The sequence below is a fragment of the Apteryx mantelli genome, chromosome 9 (genome assembly GCF_036417845.1).
Source record: "Apteryx mantelli isolate bAptMan1 chromosome 9, bAptMan1.hap1, whole genome shotgun sequence".
NCBI classification, from domain to species: Eukaryota; Metazoa; Chordata; class Aves; order Apterygiformes; family Apterygidae; genus Apteryx; species Apteryx mantelli.
Window position 1 is genome coordinate 13,493,046 of NC_089986.1, and position 16,849 is coordinate 13,509,894.

Below are 16,849 nucleotides of genomic sequence, written 5' to 3' on the forward strand. Positions count from 1 at the left end.
GGGAGGTGACTCAGGGTCTGGTGGAAGCAGGATTTGAATTCCTGTAGTAAGGTTTTTTTTTTTTCCTTTTTTTTTTTCCCCTTCTTGTTTTGGAAGCTTGTTGTGGTCAGTTTTCAGTTCTCTCTTGCTCCTGGACCTTGTTCCAAATTTGATCCGCTCAAGAGAGAAGCGTATCAGTGAAGGAGCTTGCCTGGATGCTGGTAAGTGCATCATTGCTGCTTTAGCAAGTGACTTGGGATTTTTTTGTTTTGTTTAGTCAGATGGATTGCATCAAAGTGTGTGCGTGTCTGCTGGTAGAGGCAGGCATGTGGATCTCTGCACACCAGTCAACGAAAGGGACCCAATGAAAATTGCTGTAGCAGGGAAAAATAGCTTGGTGGATTACTCTCAATGGCAAAACGTTCCCCTGTGTTGTTTCTTCAGGCCTAGGTATAAAGATAATTAAGCCAGCTTCCATTCAGTCATGTTCTTCCCTTTAGTTTCACTGGCTAGTCCAGCAAGGCAGCAAAGCACCATATTAATGAGTTAGTTGAGTATGTATGTGTATATATGGTCAGCAAGTAAAATATAGCTTAAATATGATTTCTGTCTCAAAAGCAAGAAGTATGTGTTAAAAAGCCTGTATAACATGAATCTTGAATGTTAATATTTAACTCTGTTTCATTAGGGAACCGAAGAAGTTTAGCTGCTGTAACTGGATGGCAGTTCAGTGCATGTTTTTTCCTATTATTCTTTATTTTTCCTTAGTTTGAGGTTTTTAATCTGTCTGATACTGCAGCTGTTTGATTCTCCTTTTCCCCCCTTCCTTTCTCTTTCCTGAAAGGAAACTGCAGTTCATCCAGAAAGTCAGGATGGAGGGTGTGGGGGGAACCTGGAGCGCCTTTTGCTTCCTGTTTTATTCATGGCATCTAAAACCATGCCCAGGAACCTGGAGTGGAGATCCACCACCCCGCATTCCTCCTGTCATTTGGAGCATGTAACGCGCGTAGAGTGCTTTTAACGCCGGCTCTGGGGGCCGCACAGCAGCGAGCCCTGCGCCTCCGACGGAAAGCAGGGCGCTTCATCCTTTCACTTGGGAAGGGGCGCGGATGAAAAACGGCTTGCGCTGGTACTTAGTGATGCGTGCGTCGTCTTCGCTAGCTGGTGTTTTTAGACTGATTCAGACCTGTTGCTATTGTACTCTCCCTGCTTTAAATTTAGAGCTTTGTTAAAGAGTTAGACCTTTGGTTTTCCTTTGCCCTTTTAAGTGAGGATTAATATTCGGTTTGACTTTAGGTTTTCTGAGGGAGCTGGACTTGCATCAGGTTTTTGGGTGAGAAGCGGACTCGGCTGTTTTTGGCCAGAAAAGACACCTGAGTTTGTGCAAGGATGGGATGTGAGCTGGAAAGCGCTCAGCCGCCAATGATAACAGCCAGCAGCGACGGGACTGCTGGAGCATGTTCCCGCAGACGGGATGTATTTGGAGTCTGCAGACTTCATTTTAATCCTTGCTGTTTCAACAGGCCGCTTGAGCCGCCGCAACGCTTGGAGGCCTCAACGGGGCCCTGGGCACCACCGTGCTGGGCTTGGCGCTGGCACGAGGGGAGCGAGCTGCGTCTGCGAGGGTTTGCAGCCTGGGCAGGTGGCGCAGGCGCCGGGGTGGGAAATGGGACGCTTTGCCCATGTGCACGCATGGCCCCCGTGCTGCCGGCCCCTCCGTGGGGCTGCCGGCCCCGCGTCGGCCCCGTGCCGCAGAGGAGTGTGGCTGGTGGCTGAGCATGCGCGTGCGCCTGGGGGCCCGTCCCGGCTTCAGCGGCGTTTGGATGCAGCCTGTCCTGTTGCTGGTAGCTGAGCTTGGCGTTTTGGGGGCAGCCCGGCTGATTTTCTGTGTCAGAAATGATGGTGCTCTGTTCCTCTCGCAGTTCCCCCCTTTCCTGCGCGGTGTGTGGGAAGATGTGACGAGCAGGGCCGGGGCCTCCACGGAAACCCGGGTGTTTCCGTGAGCGGGCCGGGGCCGGCTGCTGATATGCCCGCGTGAGCACCCTGGGGCCATTTCCTCCCATGTGTTGCTCCGTCTTGTCACCCCGAGGACGTGACCGGAGTGAAGGCAATCAAAAACCAAGTGGACCGCGAAGGCCAAGCTCCCCTCCCGCCTCACGGGCGGCTGGCCCTGTCCCAGCCGGTGGGCAGCGCGCGGGGGGACACGCGGGGCGGCTGAGCATCCCGGCAGCTGCTGCCCGGCTGCGCCTCCTGAGGGGACACCCGCAGCTGGCATCGTGGGCTTCGGAGCAGGTGCTCTGGTGTTTCTCCAGGACCTGGACTGACCCTGTGACTGCTGATGCTAACCACAGCAAGGATTTTCTCCTGCTCCAGGCATGGAGCTGTAAAAGGGTGACCTGTAAATTAGGACTAAAGATTTTCCTCCTGCAGCGCGGCGCCCATAACCACTCCAGCCTGAGGAGCCTGTCACGGTGCTGGGCCTTGAGCGTGTTTGGAGAGCATCATGCCTGCCTTGAAATGCATTTCTTAAGCTTTGGAGTCACTTCTAATGATGTTTTAAATGCGGGGGATTTGCTTTAGCCCTGGTGGCGTATGAGGGGTGAGTTCGCAGCCCATCCTTCGTCCCAGTGCAACAGCCAAGGCGCGTGGTCGCAGCCTGGCTCGCTGGGCTGGCAGTGCGCGTGGTGGTGTATTGACACTGTCCCTGCGTAGCTCAGGTGCCGTAAGGGGAATTAGCGTGCGCTAAGGGACAGGCGTACGTGCCCCACAGCAGGTAAGAGAAGCTGCTCCAGATAGCACGGGGATAGCACGTTTCAAAGTGAAAGGGATGAAGGAGAGGCAAAATTACAGGCCTGAACAATTCTCTGTATCTGATACTTTGCGTTTCCGTAGGCAAAGGTTTCAGAGCCCTTAAACACTAAATCATGTCTGCAGGCTGAGAAAAGCAGTGTTATCCTTGATGTGCCGATGTTGAAACAGAGGCACCCTATGGGCTACATGGGTGGTTATGGCCATGTGGCAAATTTGGGAGAACGCAAATCTGCTGATCCCATGTGACTGTTGCATGTTCAGCTGCTGCATACAGGCAGGTATTTTGCAACCTTAGGCTGAAAAGTACTGTTAAACATGTTTTTCTTACTCTAATAAAGTCTTTTTTTTTTTTTTTTTTGGATCATGGAATAGTTCTGCATCAGTTGCTTAAAGGTAAACCAAGTCCTACTGAGTGTTTCATAAAGTGGATATATGTTGCTAGCGTATAACATGATCCCAACATATATTGTTATTTCAGGAATTTCCAGACGGAGCTTTACCTAATTGCACCGCTGCTCCTTCTTAGTATCTGAGCAGAGTGTGGTCTTTTAAGAAATGTCTGCTGTTATTAGCTTTATGATACACATTCTTTTGTAACAGCTGTTGCAAGCAGCAGGAGACCTTACTCTCAGCCTAATTCTTTCTAACTTCAGTCAACTTTGGGGGAAATTTGCTCCTGTGAACTAAGTATTTGCACTTGGGATGAGATCTCTCAAATGAGAAGAACTTGTTTGCCTCTAGTGAGCATGTCGGTTCAAGGACTAGTAAGCCTGGGAGGAATAAACGTTGCTCTTGATTCTTTCCCACTGTCTTTCTTCTAACAGCTAACTGTGTGCAAGGCTTCCCAGTTGTTTATTGCTTGATATGCGAGGTGACTATATTTTAAAGAAATCAAGTTTAAAAAGCCTTGCTGCCTGCGGTAGGAAGGAAAGGATTTCTTGTGATGTACTGTCTCACACCCCTACCATGAAAACAACACGAAGATGAGTTCTAGTAAAGCTCTCCTTTTTGGCAGCTACTTCCCTCCTACGTACTTGTTTTTTAGGTAAATCTCTCTTCAACTCTGTTAGCCATTCCCCTTTTCTCCATGGAAAGTCATTATCATCCCTTGAAATTAAGGAAAAGACAGAAGGAGGAAATAAATGGATGTTAAGAAGTAGAAAACAATCAATTAAATAGTACATAGCATGTAATTTTCCTTGGAAACTTACCATGAAATTGAGGAGCACTTTAACAACTAGTAATTTAAATTGCATTTGAACACTGCTAATGGGTTGTTTGCCTGGGAATTTTGGTCATTTCACAGAGGGTCGTTGTCTTTAATACCCCTTCATTCACTTTAAGAAAAGAAAAAAAACAAACCTCAAAGCAAGGGAGATCCCATAGACAACTGGTCCAACTGTTGCCAGTAAAAGGTGATTCCATGAAATTTTGCAAGGCCCTGTTGCATTCAGAGCCATTTACTTCCTTAGGCTGAGCTCTTCCAATGTAAAATCCATGGGAATTCAGTACTCTCTATCTAAAGAAGTTTGTAGGGCTTGTTACTACCAAAAGGTGGGAAAATAACATTATCTCCACTGCGCCTGCAAACACCGTGGAAACAGACTGACTTAAATGACTCATACAGGGTTGCATGGGGAGTCTGCAGCCATACTCTGAAGAAGCCCCTATTGATTCAGAATCCTGACATGTAGCCGTGGTATGAACCTGAAGTCAGGCACAGAGGCATAAGGAGCGACTTGCTCGCAGGCATTCAGTGGGCCAGGGCAGACCTGGGAATGCAGCCCAAGGCTCGGTCTTTATCACCTAGAACATCATAACAACATTTTGGGATCTGATCCTGGCTCGCTTATTCATGAAAGGAACAACAGAGAGGTGCTGATCATCTGTAGCTCCAGGATGTTTATATTTAAGTTCTCTGTCTTGTTTTTCCCATCTTTAATGCTCTCCTCCTTACTTAAAAAATGCCAGAGATTTTCAGCAGAAAGCAGTATCGACCTAACTGTATGCCATGCTGCCGCTGATTTCAGTGGGAGCAGGTTCTATAGGAAGGCAAATGAAGGTTGCTTGTCACCTGTTGCTGAATGAACATCACATTTTCAGAGCAGGGTTTTTGCAAATCCGTGGGCATACTTGAACATATGGAAGGGGGTTCCAGTATAAAAACAAATCTGGCCTTCTGTTTCTGGATGTGTAGGTTGCTTTCTTAGAAGATGAAACCTTTTAAATCTGTCCCTGCAAACATGGCTGTTAAATTCTTCTATTTCTAGAGAAGTGAGGCAGCTGCGTGCACTTAGAAAAGCTATATAAAGGCCATATTTTACAAAAATGGCCTTTTAGGTTTACCTACTAGTCAGATTGGCCAGCATGAGTTTGGTAGAAGTGCAGACACTGCTGCCCATTTATGCACAGGACCCTGAGCAACGTAAAAACTGGGCAAATCTCCAGGGGCAGTGTTAAGCACAAGCTCTTCAATCTCTATCTTGTGAAATGCTACTATGCAGAAAAGTTCCTTCAAAGTGAAAGGGGGGGAATGCTTCTTGATTTGATTGTTTTTACATGATCTCCTTTTGTTTTCTAGGTAATTGCTTTGTCCTCTGGAGCTGACAGTGGTTTTGTTTTTAATTTCAGTTGCATCTTTCTTGTTGCTGACTGACTTGCCTGCAATGACCATCTCCTTTTAACTGTAGCAGTGTGCCGGCTGGTTTTAATGTCTCTGAAAGTTATGTGCTTGAATACATTCCCTTTCACTATATAATCTAGCTTTAGCTAGTGAATTCAAATAAAACCCGATAACAAAAATGTCAACCCTTCCTAAGAGTTTGGATGAGAGTTCTCTTAGTATAATAGTGTTATCATTTATACTTCTTGACATACATGCTATCCACAGTGCTTTGTTAGTTATCAGCTAATTTCTGTGCAGAGGTATGAGTGTAAGAAAGCTGTATCAGATAATCTCATAGAAACTGTTAAAACTATAGGGACAGAGAAAGACATGGCTTTTGAGCAAGCTCAGAATGAGCATTTGAAGATTTATTTCAAAAAGGGCTTTGGAAATTGGCATTTCGAAGCAACCGAGTTGATGAGCCTTGTGTAGGCAAGGGGCTGGTTTGTAAAGCAAGGCAGGGGGTGAAGTTCAGACAGTGGAGGAGTGCAGAGGGCCAGAGAGCAGGAACTTTGGGAGTTAGGAAATCCCAGACAGCTCAGGTTTTCCTAAGATAAGGAACCAGCTGATAAAACGAACCCTATGAACTGTCTAGCAAGTACTCTTGGTTTTTTTGTTTTTTTGTTTTTTTTTGTATTGAATGAGCATCTCATCACGCTAGTTCTTGAGAAGTGCTACTTCCACTATGCAAATCCCCTATCGCACGTAGACATTGAAGCCAAACAGCCAGCCCGCTTGACGCATCAGCTCAGCACTGACATGGAGTGTTGTGTTGTGTTGTTTCAATGTTTGCTGTCTTTTTTTTCTTGGAGCATGGGCTGCCTTTTGGTTGCCTCTTGTTGCCCTATGCATTGTGGCTAATCTTTTCGTAACCTTCCTTTCCTTGCCTCGTATTTCCATTTTAATGCGCACCCAACAGCCTAATTATCCCATCTCCAGCTTCCTTCCAAAGGCAGAGAGGCACCTGGCTGGTGAAAGTCAACATAGATTTGAAAGATGCTCCCCTAGCAAACAGCCATGTGTGTCTGCTAGTCCAGAATCCTGTTGAAAAGAAATGAGGCATGGGGGGATTTCAGATAATCCCAGAAAGTTATTTATGACCATGTGCTTCTATTGCTAATGCCCGTGGTGCTCCTACAAGCTTCTGTATGTCTCATGGTTTGAGGTTATGGGTTGGCAATGCTGGTAAAGGCCCTTTGTTTGCTCATCTCCCTTTCTCAACTATTTATGAAGAATGCTGATAAATTTAAGTAACAGCCTTGCAGCTGAGAGATAAGAGATCAGGAAGAAAAAGTCTTATGGTAGATTAGTATGCTGCGGAGAGAAGGCAAATACCCAGTGAACTTAGTGGAGGGAGCCCACATTGAGCTACCTTGAAATGCTGAGATTGCTTATTTATCATTTACCCGGCCCTGTAAATTTATATTGCACTTTATAGGTGGGGAAGAAGACAGTCCTTGTCCTAAAGAGTCTGCAATCCAAGACAGATGAAGTATGCACTTGAGGGCCAGGTAAGGGAGGGCATGGGTGATTGCTGGAGACAGAAATACAGATAAAGTGGATTCCTAGAAGAAAAGTACTTCTGAGGTGGAGTTATGCGTGGTGGGAAGAAGGGTGTTTCAAGGTGTGAGAGGATTGCATAGATGGAGGTGGATAAATGGGAGTAGAAGGAGGTGAGAAGACCTGAAAGGAAAGAAGGTTGAAGGGGAGGGTAGGAAGCGAGAAAAGAAGTAGGCGGAAAAAAGCAGCAAGGCAGCTGTGGGAGGGGATACTGTAGGATGCTGTAGATGAGAGTTGAGATGACCTTAACGTGTCTTCATTGTGTGTTAAAAGCTATGCTGTAACTCAGCTACTGGGATTAGTCATCTCCCCAGCATACAAAGTACCAGTTTCTTCTTTGAATGGAGAGTATTGGTCCTGGCTGAATTCCAGTGCTGGAAGATCTCTTGGCTGGGTTTGAATGCCTCATGCTTCTGGTGAGGGGCTGGACGATTATGCTCTGTGCATACCTGTATGCGCACTGTTGTGAAGACCTTAATAGGCGAGTGCTGCATTAAGTTCCGCAGAACTGAGCTGGGAAAAACTCACTGGTCATCTGGTTCCTACATGTACTGCTTTCAGTTCTCTAAAAAGGCCTTGGGACTTTCATAGCTTCCTTAGAGGTTTTGTTCCAGCCCCAAGGACTTAAGGAGTTAAGAAAGGATTTACTGTCACCATATGTCTTTTCCTTTCTCTGATTTCTTCTCTCTTCTTTTGGAAATAGTTGCCCTTGATGTTTGTCATTTATCTGTTTGGCAAGTGCCTTTGGACCAGAAACTCCCCTGAGTTCTGGAGCAGCAGTGCTTGCTTCACCTACCACTCTTCCCTCCTGGATCTGTTCCCTCTTCAGCTTGCTTATCTTTTTTTTTTTTTGTGCCTCATGTCTGATCCCCGTCTGTTTTTTGGGTCTCTTTCTGCTGCTGACGCTTTCCAGGGCTTCCTTCAGGTTCCTCATTTTCTCCCATCCTGGTCCCTCTGCCTTCTAGTCTCTTCCTAGTTTCCCGTTAGTTAGAGACAACTTTTATAGCCTGGAAAGGGTAGTGAAACATGATGGGCATCTCCTTTGGAGCTCAGTCCATCTACTGTCATGGCATGCTGTTCCAGCAGGAGAAAAAAATGGAGTTGAGAACATCTGAAATTGCCCATTATCTCGGCTCATTTCTTGCAGTCCATAATTTGGGGGTGGGGAAGTGAGGGGAAGAGGAGGCGAGTCATTCTAAAAATGAGTCATTCCACAATAGATCGATACAAAATGTTCCATTACATTTTCATTGCCGAAAATGAGTGCCCTCTCCCACCCCTCTTCCGTGAGGTGCTGCAGAGGCTGCTCAGTCGTGGTGGTTTCTCTTGGTGCATGTAGGTTGGCAGTGTGGCCAGCCCAGCAATAGGGTATCTGAGTTCTGGTTCAAGCCTTGCTTTCTGGGTGGATTAGGGCTGAGTGTGATGGAGAGAGTTTGCTTCAGAAAGAGAGCGATTTCAGTGGTATGTCTTTGCTGAGATCTTGAAATTTCTTACCATCTCTATTGATGGGGTGGGAGAGATGATGTGGGATTTTCTCTTGTCTGCAGGTCTTTACCAAGTCCTCAAGTTTTAAAGTAAGTTTATTTTTAGGGCAGTAGTATTGCCTGCCTTTTACTGACCAAGAAGTGAGGGGCACAAGAGGGACTGAAGGACTTGCCCAAATCTATATATACACATACACACACATATATATACATATATGGCAAAGCCAAGAATTGATCCCAGTTTCCTGAGTCCCTTTATCCTATTCTTCTTCCTGAGATCTTAAGTGGCATTTTTATTGGCAGCGCTACTGTAGCAGCAAGCAAGTAAATTGTGATTGTGCCCAGCTTTCAGGCTGATATGGGTATGTCCAGCTGGGTCCTGTTCCCATTGGGGCAATGCCCACCCTCCCCTCTCGCCTGGCATGGCGAATGCCGCATGCCTGCAGGTGGGATGAGAAGTAACAGGGGGCTGACCTCAACTGTCTGCTCAGAAGGCTGTAAAGTATTTGTGGTAGTAGCACATCTTCCACCAGCCGCAAGTGAGGCCTTGATCTGCTGTTAGGCCTGTAGCGCTGCTTAAGAAACAAAACCCCCTGCTGACAGGTAGGCTTTGCAGGGAGGAATTTAACCTGTGAGGGAAGTGGTTGAGTTCATGGGCTTGTGCTTCTGATAATGTTATCTTTTAGTACAAACAGCAACAACAAAATCTTCCGTTTCATCCTAGACTATGAGGAGCTCTTGTAAGGAGCTGGACTATTCGGTGTTTTGCAGTGTGGTATGCCATTACAACAGGAGCGGGATCCAAGATGTTTGGCAAACCTCTGTAAGCCATCTAGATAGCTATTGCTCTATTTCTAAGCTGATGAAGCAGAAACTGAATGATCCAGAGTGCACACCGATCTGTTTATCAAGCAAATAAAGTTGGGAGAGAAAAAAGGAAAAGCCTCAAAGTGGCTTTGGGTGCTTTCAAGTGGTAAAAATTAGAAATTCCTGAGCCTATGTAATTAATGTCTGTTTAAACAGAAACTAATTTCATAGCTAAAAAACCCAGCTCCTATGGAAGAGTTCTCCTGGAGCATCTGTTTTCAGCTGTAAGCACCTGCCCTGGCTCAGCATGTGGGGGCTCTGTGTGTGGAGGTGCTGGGGATGGCGTTTTTGGGTAAGGGCACAGCCTTGCTGCTGTGGTGTTTGCAAAGGGGCAGTAGGTTCCCTCATTCACAGCTTCCTCCCAGCTCCCTGATTGTGTAGGGGCAAACCGGATAAATCCACGTTAAAATTCACCCTTTTGGGTCACGTGGCCCCAATGCTTGACTTCATTCTAGTTTTGGTGGAGTGTTGTTTGGCCTCATTGTGTGTGTGTGTGTATGTATGTATGTGTGTTTAAATACGTGCAGCAGTTGAGAGGAGTGAGTATATCATACTGGCATTTCGCAGGGCTTCAGATGGGATATCAGCATTTTTTTGCCCAGATCTCAGAGGAATAAGGTGCAGAATAGGCCTGTCCCAGTGCTACAAGGCTTTTCTTCCATTTGACTTGTATGTGTTGCGCCTCTGTGCAGGTTTCTCCCTCTTAGCGGCTTTGCTGATGAAAGCCCATAAAGTTATAGTAATAAATCGCTTGGGCAATGGGATATGTGAACAGAACAGGAGACAACAAAGATCACAAAGATCTCCTGGGTATGACCTGCACATCTAAACTACATAGGGTTTTGCTGGTGACATGGATGTCATACCAGCAACCTGCTGTGTACATGACACTGTTTAGGTATAGTTAATTGGATTTAAAAAAGAAAAAAGGCATGAGGATGTTTCAGAGCACTGTGCTAAACAGTCACAGCAGGGAGCCCTGGTTAGCACAGCCTTGCTGAGCTTAAAACAGTGCCAGCAGTGACTGCTGATGTCTCACTGGTGGTTAGCCCTAGCAGAGCTAGCATTCGTACAGCAGTGACCTGGGGCCTTCTGCGTGTGTTGGAACATATAAAGGTACACTTTCCTTTTTAATTCTTTTTCTTTTTAAAAAAAAAATTGTTATTAGGGCAAAGTGATCTCAGTAGAATCACCACATACAGTTGTTCACCTTCTTGTTGGAGGCTTCTTTGTTGTTTTTGCAGTGAGTTTTCTTTCTTTCCTTTTTTTTTTTTTTTTTTTCCAAACAGACTAATCATAAGAAATGGTCTGTAGGGCCTGTTTCAGTGAGGTCAGACTACGCTTCAACATGGTAACGCATAGGGCTGGATCCATAGCAGGTATAAATGGCATTGCACTGTACCTGAGAGTCTGCTGTGTCAAGGCTGTTCTTCACTGAATGTAAAGTAACTGTTTTGAACTCCTTGCAGTTTATAAGGCTTTGAAAGCTTGACATGGACAGGGTGTTCCTCCCCCGATGTAGCTGCTCTGTCTCTCAGAGCAGTTCTTTTGTTGCTCCTGAGTGTTGGAATTAATGTGTAGCAAACTCTGAAATGTTTGAACAAGCTGAGCTTTCTTAGTAATATTCCTCTTCCCCAGACAAACATGCAGAGATGTTCAACCCTCCCCTTTCTCCCCCCAACCTTGAGACTTTCCCGCTACTGTGGATTGCTTGTCTCATGCACAAGTGTATTTCATTTGTCCCTTGAGAACGCACAAGTCAGTGCTTATTTGTCTCCAAGTCATTGTCCTTGTAGTCTCGAATAATACCCACATTAAGCAGGTGGAACTGATACAATCACTTTCAATGCAGCTGACAGCAACTGGGTCAGATCCTTTCTCACTGTTTCCTGACAGAGAAGAAAATAAAGCACACATGAAAGCAAAATACACCAGTTTTCCCCTTTGTTTCCCCTCCCCAGCCCCCTTCATCATGGTTTCCTCAACAACAAAAAAATAAGTCTTGGCCAATCGGTTTCACAGAAGAGTGTGAATTTCTTAAAGTCAACATTTCCATGTGTAACAAAGTTTAAAAAAAAAAAAAAAAAAAAGTGCAGAGAGATTGCATGTGGTCTGGCATGCAGCCAGGCAAGGAGTGCTCTTTGGGGTTATTATTAGGTAGATAACTGTATCAAGAGCTTAAACATCAACCTGGTTCTGAAGCCTGTGGCGCATTCTGTTTGAAATGCTGATGCACATCTGATGCTTATGAGAATGTATTGCACTATGTCAATCCACTTTTTTTTTTCTTTTTTACCCTGCAATAACTTTGTGCCAGTAGAGTACCTTAGACGAGATTACAGGAGATCCACAGGGAGCTATTGCTAGTTTTGAAGTTGCAAATCCGTTTCTGTTATTATGACCAACTCTCTGTTCCTGCTTCTAATAGGAGCCATACCTAGAGTTTGTACATGTTGGAGTGAGGTGCATCCTAAGTGAATTGGACTGCCTTGAAGGCCACCTTGTTGAGGATAGATCTTGAGAAGGGATTAGAAGGAGGAAAGGTTTTGGGCTGACAGATTCTGGTTTGGAAGGTCTGTGTGCAAAGAGATGCTCGGAAGTGTGGGGAAACGACTATCAACATTTCAGCGCAGCATAGCAGGAAGGGTATTTGGAGGTGCAAGAGAAGACAGGCAGATATGTTAGGAAGGGCAGGCTTCTGAAGATCCTCAAAAATTGAGACACAGAACTTGACACACTTGAAGAGCAGGAGCCAATGGAGAAAGACACAGGACAAGGTGACATGGGTAGAGTTGCAGACTGGGAAGTTTCTTGTCAAGTGCTTTGAGATCAGAGGAAGAATGTCTGTTTGTAACGCTGCTAGATACCACATATCTGTCTATGTTCTCATCTATATATGGTATGTGCACGGCTATATTTAAACGCTTTGGTGGCTGGTATTTTGGCTGATACACTCACAGTTTTGTGCCACATTGAGAGATTTAAAAATATCTCACTGTTCCAGGAACATCTATACCATGACAGATGTCATCCGGAGTGGGGAGTGGCTTCTGAAAAGAGAGCACAACATGATTACTATGAGCCTTAGCAGTCTATTAGATTATTTATTGCTTCACTGCCACCGTAAGACATGTGAGGTGCATTTCTGCCTGTCAGAATTTTTTCACACATTCAATCAGGCAGCATCTGTCACTCCTCCCTGCAAGTCACTAGCTTTCATTCTCAATGAACCTTCTTTCCAACTGGAAGTGAGGCAAAATAACGGCTTCAGAGTACATGGAGTTAATGAACAAGGAGTTCATTAACTATTATTTACCTTGGAGTTGGGCCTCTGAGGTCTGTCTAGAATTAGGATCATTCTTGGCTGGGCTACCTGGCCAAGACATGGTCACCTCACACTTGCTGCTAGTTGCTTGATTTCAAGGTGAGTCTATAGACCCGTTGTGTTAGTCACTGTGGAAACCCAGTATGAATCACACTTGTCTCGGTTGCACTAGGCAAAGAATAGAATGGGAAACAAATGAGAAATGACTTGCTCAGGACTCTGTTTTAGGGAGTAGCTCTTTGGTGTCCCGTGCCTCAGTTCATTGTCCGAGGACTTGGCTGTGCTGCCTTGTCTCCAGGATCTGTACGAGAGTGAGAATGTCCCGTTTCCATGTGTCCTTGCAGAGCTGGAAGCATGTGTGGCTGTTGTGAAGCACTGACAGGGCTGTGCCAGATATGCTGTGATGGAAACATTCAGAGACCATGGCATTGTCAGCAAGATCTGCTAGTACATGCAGGGGTAATTCTCCATTGCTCATGCTTTGGACCGTATCTGGGTGGATTCCTTTAGACTGTAAGGGCTAGAAAACATGTTTAGTTTTGTTTTGTTCTTGGTGCTTCCATTGCAGAGAGTTCCTAGTCCATAAAGAAAGAAAGCGAGTAAAGAAAAAAGGCAACAGAGATGTGAGAAGTCATATCTAGACCTTGACCTGGGTCTCATGTTTCAGGTTACCCTGCAAGGTATTGGTGCAAAGAGCACTGTTAAAATCCTCCTCTGTGTGCTGGGGATGGGATCCTTGTCCTGTAACCGAAAGCATGGGAGACAAAACTTTCCCTTCTGTGTTAGCTGGTGAGGATAGAGGCTTTGGATGGGGATCCAGTGATCTTGTAATACCCTTCATTTCCCACATTAACTGGTAGGGGGGGAAAAATGATCAGTGGAACAAGGCAGGTGTGTGTGTAGAAAGTGGGATTAGAAGCAGTCGACTCTTGTTATGAAGACAGACCAGGTAGGAAGAGTCCCTGTGGGGCTTGTTAATTGTTTGGGGTTTGTTTCTTGCCTCCTGAGCCTGGCAGGTGGGCTGTGTTCCCTCTCCAGTTTATCTATGCTTTGGTAGCTGTGTTGGTACTATTGGCCAGATGTGCTTCTCTGCCAACTCTTTGCAGAATTGCTGCTTTATTGAGGAAAGATTTGATGTAGAGGCTGGGGACTAGTCTGGACCCTGAAAGAACTGGTCTAGTGAATTGCCATTTCCACTGCACTGGTGCTAGGTGAGATGTTAAATGGCTAGAGGGATTTCTGCTTCTCATTCAAGGGCAACCCAAGAACAGGTATGTATTGTGGATTTATGCTTATTGGAGGTGCAGACGAACCTTGAATCTGGTCTGCGCGACTCTGCCAGAGTAGGGCCTTTCAGGGTAGGACCTCAACATTTCCTGGCATTTTGTTCAGTCCATCCTTAAGGTCAGAAGCAGAGGGAGGTTCATCGGGGCTTTTTCTGTAGATCTCTCCTGTTTCCTTCATCCATCCCAGAATTCTGGCCCTGTACCGCTTGCTTTTTTTAGTCCTGAGGTAATTCAAATGAGATGAAGCCTGATATCTATCTCTAACCTGGAGGTAGAGCTTTAGCATTTTCCTGATGGGAGAGGAGTGGGAGGACTGCCTTGTGGCTATCTGCTGTAGCTGGGGGATTGGAGTTAGAGCAGCCACACTGGCTCAGTCTGGACCTTGGGTCTATCCTGCCCAGGATCCCATCTCTGCTGATGGCAGCCACGGCTGCCGAGGGAAAACTACCTGAATGGAGGAAGCAGATAGTGGTGCTTACCCCAAACGCTCATCCCATCCCCCAAAGTTTAATCGTAGCGGATTTCTGGGTCAGAGGTGTGTTTGACCAGTAACTCCCAATACAGCGGCGAGCCTGCCAAGCCCTCTCGCGCAGAAGCACAGGCCGGTTTGCCTTGGACGGACCTTGCCTGTTTGTTTGTCTGCGTTCTTCTGTGAGCGCTGTGACCCCGTAGAAAAGCTGGACTTGGGAAGAAGTGTTGTGAAGAGGCAACTTCGGCCGTATTGCTAGGAGTTCGGCAAGGCTCGAGCGAGCCCCTGCCCTTGCGCAGCACCCTTCCCGCTTCTGAGTGCTGCCAGAGGGCTCCAACCTTGGGAAAGACCAGGCGGCCATGGAGCGGCCCTGCGTGGCGCTGACAACGGGGGGAAAAACAAATACATAGAAAGCTTCAGAAGTGTGGGTGTCACTGGAAGGAGTGGGGGGGGGACGTGTGGAAAAATAGCTCTGGTTTAGCGTCATAGGGTGTCAGGAAGCAGCCAAGCATCGGCCATGAAAGCTGAGCCGAGGCGCAGGAGCGGGCGGGTGGCGGGATGGGAGGGCGCGTGGGGCCGCCGGCCGCGGCACATTCTGTACCCTCGGCAGCTCCCCGGCACGCGGCGGCGCCCGCGCAGGGGTGCCGCCAGCCAGCAGAGCCCTGCAGCCGCCGCAGTCTTGCATTTTGCTTTCGGGCATGTAACTTAGCAGGTGTTTCATTATCCTGATACCTGCTAAGTCTCTCCCTTGCTCTTCTTTTTTTTTTTCTTCTTTTTTTTCCACCCTGCTTTTAACTGAGGTGCACTTGTTTATCCATTTGGGCTCTACAGCCTATAAACAGGATGTCTCTCTGTTTCCTTTTAGCCCAGTAACACTAAACCGCTTTGAGTGCAGATAACACTTTAGTAACGCTCCTCGTGTTTGAATAAGCCTTGTGTCAGTCATAGGCAGCTCCAGACGAGACAGTATGTGCATATGTATGAGTGTTTATCTGGTATATGCCTATGTGGATGTAGTATGAGTTGGCCATCATGAACAAATTCATGTCCCTGGAAAGGGAATAAGAGCATGTTTTAGACAGGGCGGCTGTAACAAGACACTGATTTAAACTGGATCCTTCATTTACATTTTGTAAAAACAAGCTATTGTATAAAACTCCAAACCTGTGAAACCTTTTGGACTGCACTTTATTTTGTTTAAACATCAGTTTCTAAAGATTTTCCCACTAAACTTGAGACCTGGGCATGGTGGCAATGAGAACCAGAAAGTGAAACACAACATAAACAAAGAGAAAGCAATTCCATTAAGTAGTGCTTACAACATGGAACAAAATTTTGGAGAGGGGAAAAAAAGACAAAAGAAAAAGAAAAATGCTAATGCTGTGTTTCAAGAAATTGTTTCTCTTGGAGAAGGGCTCTTTTGGCTGTGTTTCAGTCTGTGTGAAACCAGGAAGGATAAAGGTCATTCTCCTGAAGTATTTCTTGATTTGGGATATTGAGATCACAAATAATAGTAACAAGCGAAATAGAGTTTTAATTTAACTTGTTTAGTGTTTTCACTTTAATGTTCAAGATGTTCAGTGCTTTTTATTGCTTGTGATCTTGTTGTAAGCTTTGCAATATATGATGTCTGTTACAGACCCTGCTTCCTTAAATCTGTGATTACGTTTAAAATCTAATCTTTCATTTAAAATAAACTTAAGTTTTTAGCTTCATGCTTGTGGGAATGCTTTGGAAAATAAGGCTCTCTGTAGAGAGTGCCAATGAGGGGGACGGACTCTAAACGTTCTAATTTTTATTGTGTTTGTTTTTAAGCCAGTCTAATCAACTTTGGGGCTGGACTGGTGATTTTTGAACACTTGAGGTTGGAAAGTAGGTCTCTAGTAAAGAGATAATCCTGACTGATTTTTATTGGGTCAGTGCGCTCTTAGTTCAAGGGAATTGTTAGTGAGAGCTTATGTTTTTGTAAAGGTTTTAAGCTTCCACCCACCACTTCAATTGGGTTTTTGGATCAACACAATGCCTCGTATACAGAGACATATTCTGGATTTGTTACTGAGCTGTAGTTTAGAATAGCTACTGAGGAACAAGTTGTTCTGCCGTAGCTCTTCATATGCATATAACTTCATTCCAAAATGAACGTGCCTTTTTTGACTTAGTTCAAGCTATTTTAGACAGTGAGGTAAGCTAAAACGGGGAGAAAGAAAAAAACCTGTTCTTCTGAAATAAGATGGTCGGCAATGGGCATCTTTGCTGTGACTTTTTGTGGTTTTAAGTTGCTACCTGGGCATGCAAATCCCAGGCCATGCGGTTGGCCCATGACAATCTGGAATTTTTGCAGTTCATTTTATGCTAACATGGAGTTCTTGGGAGATCAGATGTTTTCTATAAAAAGCTGGATGA

The 16,849-nt window shown here is 45.6% G+C and overlaps 1 protein-coding gene across 8 annotated transcripts in view; it reads left to right on the forward strand.

The window, feature by feature from the left end:
- LPP (LIM domain containing preferred translocation partner in lipoma) overlaps nt 1-16,849 on the forward strand; it is a 356,904-nt gene that overhangs the window by 31,279 nt on the left and 308,776 nt on the right. The window contains exon 1 of one of the 8 annotated variants that reach the window (XM_067301785.1): nt 180-200. The exons of the other annotated variants lie outside the window; for them this stretch is intronic. The gene's annotated coding sequence lies outside the window, so the exon portion shown is untranslated. Of the gene's footprint in view, nt 1-179; nt 201-16,849 lie in introns of those variants that run through there. 8 annotated transcript variants of the gene reach the window in all.